Raw genomic sequence first — 13,045 nt, 5'->3', positions numbered from 1 at the left:
GCGGCGTATGCTGACATTTTTGATAAAGGCATACACAGTTGTCTTTGGGTCCTTTCTTCCACACCCAAATTTTAATCAATAATCTTGTTTGTATGTTTGTGACGTCTTCTGCTACTGTTGTTAAAAGAAGCATCATAATGTTTTTCATTGCAACTGTGTCGGCGTATGCTGACATTTTTGACAAAGGCATACACAGTTGTCTTTGGGTCCTTTCTTCCACACCCACATTTTAATCAATAATCTTGTGTTTGTATGTTTGTGACGTCTTCTGCTACTGTTGTTGAAAGAAGCATCATAATGTTTTTCGTTGTAACTGGGACACCAACAGGTAGTGTGTACCTAAACAACACATTCCTACGAGGCAGTTTAAAACTGATTGGTGCTGAAAAAAAGACGTCCGCCGTAAAGTGTCATCTGCTTCATAGCAATACCCGCCTTTAAGCCACAATTCATTCGCTTAGCTCTAGGCTAAGATGTTGGTTGGTTGATTGGACAGAGGGGACCAAACAGCGAGGTCATCGGTTCTATCGGATTAGGGAATGTTGGGGAATGAAGTCGGACGTGCCCTTGTAATGGAACCATCCCGCGATTCGCCTGAAGCGATCTAGGGAATTCACGAAAAACCTAAATCAGGACGGTCGGAGGCGGGATTGAACCGTCATCCTCTCGAATGCAAGTCCAGTGTGCTAAGCACCTCGCTCTGTTAGTCATCTGACTGCTTTGATGCAGCCAGCCACTAATTCCTCTTCTGTTCCAAACTGTTCATCTGGACTCAGCACTCGCAACCTATTTCGTCAAGTATTTAATAGAAAAATTCCAGTCTTTGTCTTCCTTTGCAATTTTTACCCTCTACAGCTCCTTCTAGACAGTGGAAGTTATTTCCTGATGTCTTAGCCAATGTCCTATCACCCTGTCCCTTCTTCTTTCAGTGTCTTCCATACATTATTTCCTCGCCGATTCTGCGAAGAACTTCCTCACTCCTTATGTTATCACTCCATGTAACTATCAAAATTCTTCGGTAACACCGCGTCTCAAATGTTTCGTTTCTCTTCTGTTCCCGTTTTCTCAATACCCATATCTCACTACCACAAAGCTGTGCTCCAAACGTACAGTCTCAGAAATTTCTTCCTCAAATGAAGGGTTACGTATTGTACCAACAGACTTAGCATAGCCAGTATCAGTGCTAATATGCTTCTTAAGTTCTCTTCACTCCGTCCGTCAAGGACTATTTTGCTGCCTAGGTAGCAGAATTCCGTACCTTTCCTTCGGGATCCAAAAGTGTGATGTTAAGTTGTTCTTATTTTTGCTCCTTCACATTACTTTCTTCATTCTTTGGTTTCTTCTCAGTCCATATTCCGTACTCATGTGTTGTTTATTTGTAACGCCGGAAATGCATATCCCCCTATTTCCAACTATTGTACTATAAATTTTTTCCCTTATTTTATTACCTGAGGATATGACGTTTCTGTGTCTTTGTATATTGTAATTGTTTTACTATTTGTATATATATGCATTTATGTCGATGTATAATTGGTTTCTTTTGTAAATATTATTTGTATTTTTACGCTGGGTCTGGCCTAGGGAAAACTATGCTATTGAACGATTACATCGATAGGTCGTGTGGGGAACCAAAGTGTTTACGATCTTTGGTAGTGTTAACTCCGCTGCGTGGAGCGCGGGCAGAGAGGGTCTGGCTGGAGTTTGGTGGTGGAACAGGTGTGTTGTGTGACGCTCCCGCGAGTTGCCGCGCTTTCGGGGTTTGGCAGCATGTAATTGCGCTCGACCTGCTATGTTAGTTTCTGACATGGTGTCGCGGACGGGAAGCGTTATCTGGCACACTTCAAGAGCCCGTTTCGGCTGGAGACCGTGTCGAGAAGAAGGCGCGCCAACATCAAGCTTCTGCAACAGCGACGGCCGACAATGAGTGACTGTCGCCACCTCCTCGACCGACCACTTCAAACCTTCATTCAACCAACAAGGAAGACTGAAAGCACGTAAAGTTTTAGAACTGTGTGGCAGACCTCAGCTTTTAAAATTGTTCCATTCACAAAATTACAGCAACTTAGTATGAACCTTTCTTGCTCATTGTCCCAATTGCATTACCAAGCAGGGTCCCTTCTTTTTCCGGAATGAATCTGAGTGTCGTTGAAATTCAAACGCCAGCATTAAAGTAATATCATTCCATTCCACTGCTTTAATTTCAAAGTTCAGTTAAAGTATTCATAGCTGGCTACAACATTGAGATTACACAAGCAAAAATTAAGAGTGCGGGTTTTGTTACCATATTTTAGCTTACCTGTGACTGCAGCTCAGCTTGGTACGTACTAAATTTTACTATTGTTAATTGTTCAGAATAATTTAATTCAAGTTCAAAGTTAAATTCTAAATTGCGTAGATTCAAGTAGCTTTTGAAATGATTGTTGAGGTAGCCCGAGACTAATCTTATTTTTCTGAATTTCATAGTGCTTCAGAAACAAATCTCACTATTAATTTCAGTCACTAAATTGACTTTCAATTTTCCGGTTTTATTGATTCTTTTGCTAAATTAAGTCAGAGTGTAGCGAAATTTATTACTTCCGACAAACTTTCAGTTTTCACACAACACATGTCAACCTTCAGTTGCCACGCTTTTAGTGCTAATTATATGTGCAATAACCTTTCTTTTTCAGTTATTACAGTAGTTGTCCATAGGACTGGCGACCATAATTTCCCCAAATCACAAACATCTAATTAACGCCGATTAATTGTTAACGTGACGACCGCACATGTACTTTCTTTATTAATTTTACCCTTTTTTCAAAATTACACTCCTGGAAATGGAAATAAGAACACCGTGAATTCATTGTCCCAGGAAGGGGAAACTTTATTGACACATTCCTCGGGTCAGATACATCACATGATCACACTGACAGAACCACAGGCACATAGACACAGGCAACAGAGCATGCCCAATGTCGGCACTAGTACAGTGTATATCCACCTTTCGCACCAATGCAGGCTGCTATTCTCCCATGGAGACGATCGTAGAGGTGCTGGATGTAGTCCTGTGGAACGGCTTGCCATGCCATTTCCACCTGGCGCCTCAGTTGGACCAGCGTTCGTACTGGACGTGCAGACCGCGTGAGACGACGCTTCATCCAGTCCCAAACATGCTCAATGGGGGACAGATCCGGAGATCTTGCTGGCCAGGGTAGTTGACTTACACCTTCTAGAGCACGTTGGGTGGCACGGGATACATGCGGACGTGCATTGTCCTGTTGGAACAGCAAGTTCCCTTGCCGCTCTAGGAATGGTAGAACGATGGGTTCGATGACGGTTTGGATGTACCGTGCACTATTCAGTGTCCCCTCGACGATCACCAGTGGTGTACGGCCAGTGTAGGAGATCGCTCCCCACACCATCATGCCGGGTGTTGGCCCTGTGTGCCTCGGTCGTATGCAGTCCTGATTGTGGCGCTCACCTGCACGGCGCCAAACACGCATACGACCATCATTGGCACCAAGGCAGAAGCGACTCTCATCGCTGAAGACGACACGTCTCCATTCGTCCCTCCATTCACGCCTGTCGCGACACCACTGGAGGCGGGCTGCACGATGTTGGGGCGTGAGCGGAAGACGACCTAACGGTGTGCAGGACCGTAGCCCAGCTTCATGGAGACGGTTGCGAATGGTCCTCGCCGATACCCCAGGAGCAACAGTGTCCCTAATTTGCTGGGAAGTGGCGGTGCGGTCCCCTACGGCACTGCGTAAGATCCTACGGTCTTGGCGTGCATCCGCGCATCGCTGCAGTCCGGTCCCAGGTCGACGGGCACGTGCACCTTCCGCCGACCACTGGCGACAACATCGATGTACTGTGGAGAGCTCACGCCCCACGTGTTGAGCAATTCGGCGGTACGTCCACCCGGCCTCCCGCATGCCCACTATACGCCCTTGCTCAAAGTCCGTCAACTGCACATACGGTTCACGTCCACGCTGTCGCAGCATGCTACCAGTGTTAAAGACTGCGATGGAGCTCCGTGTGCCACGGCAAACTGGCTGACACTGATGGCGGCGGTGCACAAATGCTGCGCAGCTAGCGCCATTCGACGGCCAACACCGCGGTTCCTGGTGTGTCCGCTGTGCCGTGCGTGTGATCATTGCTTGTACAGCCCTCTCGCAGTGTCCGGAGCAAGTATGGTGGGTCTGACACACCGGTGTCAATGTGTTCTTTTTTCCATTTCCAGGAGTGTATATAGCAGTTCATGACATCCATTCTTACAAATGTACTGTTTCTGATGGACACACGTCGAGATCATCCGCTCTGAAAAATCCGCCACCTCACTGCCCCACAACCACCACTGCTGGCGGCTCACCTCCAACTGCGCAACGCTACGCGCTGTTAACAGGCAACTGCCCGCTACAATGGCGAATATTCCAACAACAATGCCAATCAGCCACAGACTGTACACAGCACAGCCAGCGATTTTCATACAGAGCGCTACGTGGCGTTAGCAATATAAAAACCTAAACAGCCTACTTGCATAGCCCCCATGCTCCCCACAAAAAATTTTGCAAATTGTTTTGGGCAGTGGCCAATACAGATTTGAAAAAAAAATTCATAATTACAATAACAATGATATCAAATGCACACACTTATTGATACAATGTTGATAAAAAGCTAAAATTTTCTCACAGTCCATAAAGATGGTCCTGATCATTCATCACAGTAAAATTGCAGTGTTTTTTTTTTTCTCAAAGTCTGAGCATTAAAAGAAAATGCACACAGAAGTAGTGGATTTCCATGCAGTCTTGAAGAAGTAGTGTTGTCCTTCCAACGGAAGGACAGTGCTGACTCTTGACATGCACACAGGTAATGGGCCACAACACAGCAAACCCACAGCAGAGACAGTCGAAGTTTTGAAGAATATTGGTAAGTAGGTCATCACAGAGCAGACCCATTGTAGTCCTGGTAGAAATTACGGTATTGGTGGGCCACCAGAGGTGCAGGCCCCCTGCTGTCCTTTTAGAAATAATGGTATTGGTGAGTCATCAAAGGTGTAGGCCCACTGTAGTCCTTGTTGAGACGGCCAGCAGCCATCTGTAGCGACTGTGCAGGTGCACTATCACCATCGAAGAGTCTTGCGGACAATATAGCAAGTCCATAAAGCACCACTTGAGCACTCACAAATTTTTGGTGTGTCTTTAGAACCAGCAATGCTTGCTGAATTATTAACACATGTGCATACACTAACAGTCCCTACTTCTCACATATTGTCCAAATACTATGACCAACAGAAACATGTGCAGTGAAATGTAACTTACAAGTAACTTAATTTGATGAACTGGTGTCAATTACAATGTTATAACATAAGAATACAATAACAAAGGCACAAAATACATCATTAAAAAACATAAAATTCAGATAACATTTGAAGTAACACAGGACCTACAAAAGAATCGAAATAACATATACATCAGTGTTACAGGAATTATGACATAAGTAAATACATAAAAGGTCAGAATAACTTTCGAAACATCAACTTCACACATGAGAATTAAAACAAAACAGAATAAATAATGTCTAAACATCTTTACAAAGTAAATAACATATTATCAGAAAAATTCTACAACGTAAATCTTATTAGGTAAACACATAAATACAGGAAAACACAAAAGTACATGACAGGGTTTGTTTTGAGTGTGACATTTGGTACTGCAGTCCAACCCAAAACTTCATTCTGTAGATCTTTCCTCTTATTTCAACATTTGTTTCCACCAAAAAAAATCCTATCCAAGCATGCTTTCTGTATTCTGTTCACATCCTCTTTCAAAAATAGTTTTTCTCCACTGTACACTACATTTTTGGCCAAACCATTTTCTTATAGCTTCTCAATGCATTTCTTCCAATTCATCATATTTAGTTTCTTATATAGTCTACCCGCTCTTAAGCTAACTTAAATCTACTGAGCTCGGATATATATACCAAGGGACGAGGCAATGCAGCAGCACATAACAAATTAACACAAACAAAAATGACAAAAAAAATGGAAATTGGCAAAGCAAGCAGCAGTATATTTAAATTAGCAAGGCAAATGCAATATCACAACTTATATAAGGCAATGTGCAGCAACAAGAAAAATAAATCAGTAGTAAAACTGGCTTAACAGAGCAATACAAAGTGAAATTTAGTAGCACTATTCCTGGCAAACAGCAGCAGCAAATGCAATAACTTATATCTAAACATGACAAAGCTCAAGCAGAAAAAATATTACACTAAAGACGGCCACGTCTAATACCTATGTCACATCTTAACACTAGAGTGATGCATCACTGTAACTTACTCTAGCAGAGAAGTTACCAAGTCACTGACAAAAATTATGTATGCAATTCCTGTGAAGTGGAAATGTCGTTTTGTGCTCCCACGTTGTTTTGGAACTAGATCATAAAATTATTATTTACTGGATCTGTAGGCATAAAATATTTATATTAGTACATCTATAAAATTTTATTTTAAACAATGCTGCTATGCAGCTAGAAACTAGATATTAAACGAAATGAGCAAATATATACAAAGCAATGTGTGAAAAGTCATTCACCAGGCAAATGGCGTCTCCAAAGGCAGTAAAAAATCTCTCAACTCGAAAGACAATAGATGTAAAAATGTTTCTTATCATTTAGTAAACACCATAAATTAAGAGCTCCACAGTGTAATCATGTGGTTTCAAGTTTGGGCGTGTCGTATTTGCGATGCTTTCTACAAAAAAATGTCAATAGCGAGGTTAATGGCCTCTTTTTTTCTCCACCTGTGCCTCTGAAAGGCTCACACTAATGGCTTTTTTCCAGGCGATCGTTGCACAGCTGGGTGCTTACAATGACCTACCTTCCTTACCGAAATATTTACGACATCAGTTTCTGCTACAGTGACAGTTTGACACAATTAAAATTTCGCAGGTCGAAATATTTGCGTTACAAATCAGTAGAAACAAAATCTATTAATATAACAGTGTCCAAAAAATTTTCGTCGGCATTGTGATACATTCACGCATATTCACACATTTCATAACTCTTAAAGTACGATTCTTGGTTTCCAACATGCTTTTTCCACAAATCAGAGTTCCTAGCCACTTCTCATTATTCCTTACCTTATTACACATATACATATTCGTCGATAATTCTTCAATATTTCATCATAATAAATACGTACATAATCAAATTCCTCATACAGCATCAGATTATTGATCATAAATATACTTGAACAGCATAATACACATCGTCATCATAATGACAACATCATAACGTCTCAGTCAGTTATCAAAAACGTTGTAGCTTTCTGCAATAATTTCAAAACATGAAGAAAATTCTCTGCTCATTTCAATAGTGTCATCTACCTCAAACGTACTTTAAAAATCATGATCCCATACCAAATACATCATTCAAAGCTCTCATACCATCACAGTGGGTCTGAAAAAATATGAACAATTCACAAAGGACAGACTACATACAATTTTAAAATCCATAATGTATTTTCAAGTAAACCAAAATGTTGCAGTAAAATCTCATTAGCAGTACTGTTATAAGTTCTAAGTATGTAAGCCTGATAGTCGTTACGTAATCATGCAACTAACAAGCAAGAATGTACACATAACAACACTGTGTCGTCTGTTCACTATAACAATGCATTTGTAATTTCTGTTTAAGTAAGTTCTCTTGGTTCTTGACTGGATATTTAACTTCAAACATTGTTGCCTGTTAACAGATTCTAAGTCTGTCAAATTATACTAGTAGCGTGAAGTGAAAAATTTTATGCCAAAGACTAAGTTAAAAAGCAGATTGTCTTTCAATAAACGGTTTTACGTGTGAAATGTGGTGCAATCCCTTACTCTACCTAGTACGCAGAGTTTCAGCTTGAACGCAATTATCATGCAGTATACGTCGGTAAAGAATACTGGAATTTTTCTCAAGGTTAGCGTCTATGTTATTTTTCTCTGAGCCAGCCGGCGCACGTGTCTGCCTGTGGTGTGAGTCATTGTCTGCTATCTCTTTGTTGGCGTGCGTCGTTATTTGTATTAGGAGACGTAGCTTCTTCAAATTCACCTTGTTGAGAGGGCCCAACCCTGTTTGAATCTCGCCAGTTCTCATGAAATTCAGGTCTGTCGTAATGATTATATCGTCTGTCGTCGTGTCGGTAATTTCTGTAGTTAATTTCTTGTCAGTCACGTGATGGAGAACTTCTCCCTGAGTCGTAACTGCTCGGAGGACCGTTGTGACTGAAGTTATTCTGTCTCCCTTGTTAATAATTGTTTTGGTTCCCATATTGTCTGTTTCTAAGGTTGTCTCTGTCACATTCATTACTACGTAAACGTGACCTTTCTCTGTAATTATTGCTACTCTGCCAACGGTTGTCATATGGGTGGTGTCTGCTTTGGTCACGATTTGCGTTGTAAGAATAGCCTTGTCGTGTCCTATTATTATTTCTGTCATCGCAGAATTGTGACGGATGTGAACTGTAATTGTTGTGCTCCTGTTTTCACGTTCGGCGATTGTCATTGTCAATTTCCAATTTTTGTAACAGTCTCTGAAAAGCTTCAATGTCGTCTTTGCAACGTCCTGCCAAAATAATATGTCGTATATGTTCAGGCAATTTGATTAAGCAAATACGGATGAGTTCTGAGGGGCTGTAAGGGTCTGACAGGTACTGACTCTTGTGCAACATGTCTTCAAAATATTTCACAAGACTGAAAAATACAGATTGTTCGAAATGTTTCATCATTATGATGTTATGTTTTACTCGGTCTTGTGTGGCTTGAGACCAATATTCTGAGAGGAAGGCATGATAAAATTATCCTTCACTGTGACAATCATGAATGACCGATCGCATTCTTATAGCTGGTTCATTCTATAAGTAGCCAAACATAAATTCTAATCTGTGCTATAATGACAAGTTGGGAGGAATACAATGAGAGAACTGATGAAGTCACGCTTGTGGATGAATGTCGTTGCCAGAATTCTTAAATGTTTTGAATTTACGTGTAGTAATAAACAGCTTACAGTCAAAATCATCATGTCGGCGAGTCGCATGTCGGTCATTGTTACGTCGTTTCGGCGGTTCCATCTCAAAATTCGGTGTACCTTGCCAATTTCCGAAGTGCCCTGCGTTATTATTTAGTGGCTGTTCCGAATTTCTATGTCCCTCTTCCCGTATTGGAACGCGAGTGTCCTCTGAAATATGTCATTATTATATTCCCTGTGTCAACTGATATTGTACTCCCCCAGGTTTCTCTTTGGTGTTGCGGATTAATTTCATTCTGATTTTGTTTGAATTTCCTAATTTGTTCGTACTCTTCTGTGTCAGTGAAGGCTACAGGTCTTGTGTCATTCAGATCATCATCCACCTTTGTAGATAGGTTAGTGAACTGATACGAAAGTTCGGCTACTTTATCCGATAGTGAACTTATTTCCTCTGTGTGTTTTTCTGAACCAAGTTTCAGAGTGTCCTTTTGTGTTGAAATCCTATCTACCGCGTCCTTTAAGTTTTCCTGAGTTTTTGCAAGTTGCGTAACCGAATTGGTAGATGCAACTGAGTCAATCTTAGCTTGCGAGGTCTCATTATTTTTATGAACAATAGTTTGCAGTTAATTTATGGCTGCTTCGTGATTCTGTAATGTATTTTCATGCCGGGAAAAAATAGCTTGGAAATACTCACAAATTTGTGTTTTTTCTTCATTACAGACTTTTTGACATTTCGTTTCGATTTTATGTAACTCAGTAGTTAAATCTTCACGTGTTTGTTCAAGTGTGGTGTCTAACCCTTGAAGATTTTGTTCCATTGTGTCTAACTTTTGAAGATTTTGTTCCATTGTGTCTAACTTTTGAAGATTTTGTTCCATTGTGTCTAACTTTCGAAGATTTTGTTCCATTGTGTCGAACTTTTGAAGCTTTTGCTGTGTTTGTCCTATTTGTTGTATTAATCGTAATAGCAATGCACTGGTGTCTGAAACATGTTCCTCAGTGCTTTTCGGCAGTGAATTTTCACCCGCAACATTCACATTTTGACAAGCAGAAAGTGTATCTTCACTTATTTGAGAAAACAGTGAGGACCCAAAACCTGAATCTACAGTATTTGCGAGATTGTGTCCTGTCATTTCGGATTCCTGAGACGAGCTGTTGCCGACCGATCGATCGATAATTCTTCCCTGTTCACTAATTGTTTCACTGTCTACGCCATTATTTGCCGCCCGCTCCATTTCCCTATGCACAATTACCAAATTACCACATTGCATGTCTGTTAATTCATTACACAGTGGTGCTGATAAGGTACGCTCGTCGTCACTATTAATTCTCAGTTTACTTTGGAGCCTAGTGTTACGTTTTTCACACGCCATTATTGTCACAATATTTCACACGATAACACAGAAAAGCACAATTTGAAGAGCAAAATAAGAATACATATTAACATAGCTCTGAAAATAATATCTAGTTAATTGCAAGCGCAGCTGCGAAATACTTGGTGCAAATCTACATGCATGCCACAACTGTTTTACTGTACAACAATGAAAAACTAGAACTACAAAGGAAATTCTCTCTATGATTACGGGCTAGCAATAAACAATAGCTACACTATTTACACAAACTACAAGAAAAAATCAGAAGATTCCAGTGATGTATCCTCAGCTAAGTGTCGACATATGTAACGTCCCCTATGAAAAATTATTGAATTAAAACTGAACGTACTCAGACATTTCGCTCTTTAACTATTCTGATCAACACTAACTGAAACACAATATTTTTAGCGCAACGCAAACTGACTTTAAAAAATTCCTATAAAAGAATGGCCATGACTAACATTAACATATACCTTTCACAAATCACTTACCTCACAATAATCTTCGTTACTCGAACTACTGCAATACAGCGAGCGCCACTACTGCCAGCTAAATAAACGATTCAATCTACTGAAGGCACTAACTACTGATAGGCATAGTTAGCAAATGAAGGATTTTGATAGAGGAAAAAACTATTTATTTACCTTAACAGTGTTCCAAAGTCATAATATACATAGCAGTTCATGACATCCATTCTTACAAATGTACTGTTTCTGATGGACACACGTCGAAATCATTCGCTCTCAAAAATCAGCCATCTCACTTCCCGACATCCACCACTGCTGGCGGCTCCCCTCCAACTGCGTAACGCTACGCGCTGTAAACAGCCAACTGCCCACTACAATGGCGAATATTCCAACAACAATGCTAACCAGCCACAGACTGCACACAGCACAGCCAGTGAATTTCATACAGAGCTCTACGTGGCGTTACCAATATAAAAACCTAAACAGCCTACTTACAAAGTCAAAGACGCAGCTCCACTCGTAGTTTCCACAATGACTGTTAGGATTATTTGTATTGTCAACATACAGTACACAAAATTAAATTTTAATGTTTCACTATTTTTGTATACGAAACGTTTTATTTACTTTATGTTACTAGCCCTTTAATTTAATAAATGGCTTATTCTTGAAAAACCAATCCTTAATTGGTGAATTGAACTTATAACTGGTATGTCCAGAACAGATAGTCCTCTCATTAAATCATCCCCCTACTTCTACTTTCTTCCCATTAAGTCTGACATCGAAGGCATTCATGTTCAAATTAACAGAAAGGAGTTAGATGGAGGGATGCGACGATTCCAGGCAGACTGACCCGAGAGCACAGTATATAGAGCGCGTCCACTGCTGTGCCCACGTCTTTCCAGCTGCGAGAGATACTTGCCCAGGCCTTGGGCGAGAGTCAGGAGTGGCTGCTTCTTGTCATCCCCTCTTGAGTTAATATCCGGCGATAGCGGGTGCGTCACGCAGTAATTTGAATGACGAATCTATGCAGCCGCGAGTGTCTAGTTATCAAACGTGTAATTATTCAGTCTTTCTCGGTCCATTCCACCGATGCAAACGATTCAGGAATGTGAACAGTTTTCTATGTGGTGAGCCCACCTCGTCATTACCTGCCTTTTCTGCATCCTCCATTTTCTCCACTCTGGATACGCACTTTATAAATTGACTACCTGCAGTAATGTTCTGTTCCTAGGTTCTCTGTAAAATCTGCGAGTGATGCAATGTAAAGTCCCATTTATTTCCATGTACCTCTTGCACATAGTTATGTGTCAACTTTGGTATAATGAACACGGTCCTGGCAGGCCAATATCAACCATGTTCACATTGCAAGCGGTATTAACTTACTTTACTTCCTTTTATCTGATAAATGTAAATTCTTGTGTTGATTAACGGCAGCAGGAAGGAAGTACATAATCTCCACTAGACACAGTAATAGGAAATCTACTGTCAACAGATCAGGACAAAAATCAATAGAATGAAGGGACACAGACCTCTCGTGCAATTAGCTTGTGGAAGATGTAAATGAAATAATCATCCTCCTTGTGAGTGGTGTGATTTGATACAGCAAGCACGGCAACATTTCCTGAAAAGATTATCCACACATCAACTACCACATCCAATCACCTCCTAATGCCCACTTTACGACATGCTCTGCAGTGCCATATCTTTGTACATTTGCGGTCTTATGTGCTACTAGTCTTTTATCAAAAGTAATAAGTCTTTTACTGAACTAGCAAGAGGAAGTGGAAACGCACCTCAGGTATTGTATTAGTAGCCGCAGACGGGTAGCTGCAAGTGCGGCGACATGTAGTTCAGATAACGTGAATGTATGAGATTGCGAGATGAGGGTAGCTGCCGTCAGTGGGAAACCGAGCGAAGGAGCGGTAATGTCATACCAGTTGGGTCGATGTCAGCACTTCAGGGCAAGTCTTAATTATGAGTGACCTGACTAGGGGCCAGATTTTTGTGGAACAATTGCGCCTTGTGACGCTGTAAATACGTCTGTTTTTTGAGGCAGATGCACTTCTATCTCCTGAATCTCGCAGCACCTCCAGCTAAATAGCTGGCACCTAGGGGTGAAATAAGTACAAAAAACATAACACTAACAATCGAGGACACTAAATAAATTTAAATAAATGGAACACTGTCGTGGCGTAGGTTGAAAAGTGTCTATTAACGG

This window comes from Schistocerca serialis, chromosome 4 (genome assembly GCF_023864345.2).
Source record: "Schistocerca serialis cubense isolate TAMUIC-IGC-003099 chromosome 4, iqSchSeri2.2, whole genome shotgun sequence".
In the NCBI taxonomy this organism is placed as follows: Eukaryota; Metazoa; Arthropoda; class Insecta; order Orthoptera; family Acrididae; genus Schistocerca; species Schistocerca serialis.
The sequence above is the reverse complement of the archived record's forward strand: the minus strand, read 5'-3'. Positions refer to the sequence as shown.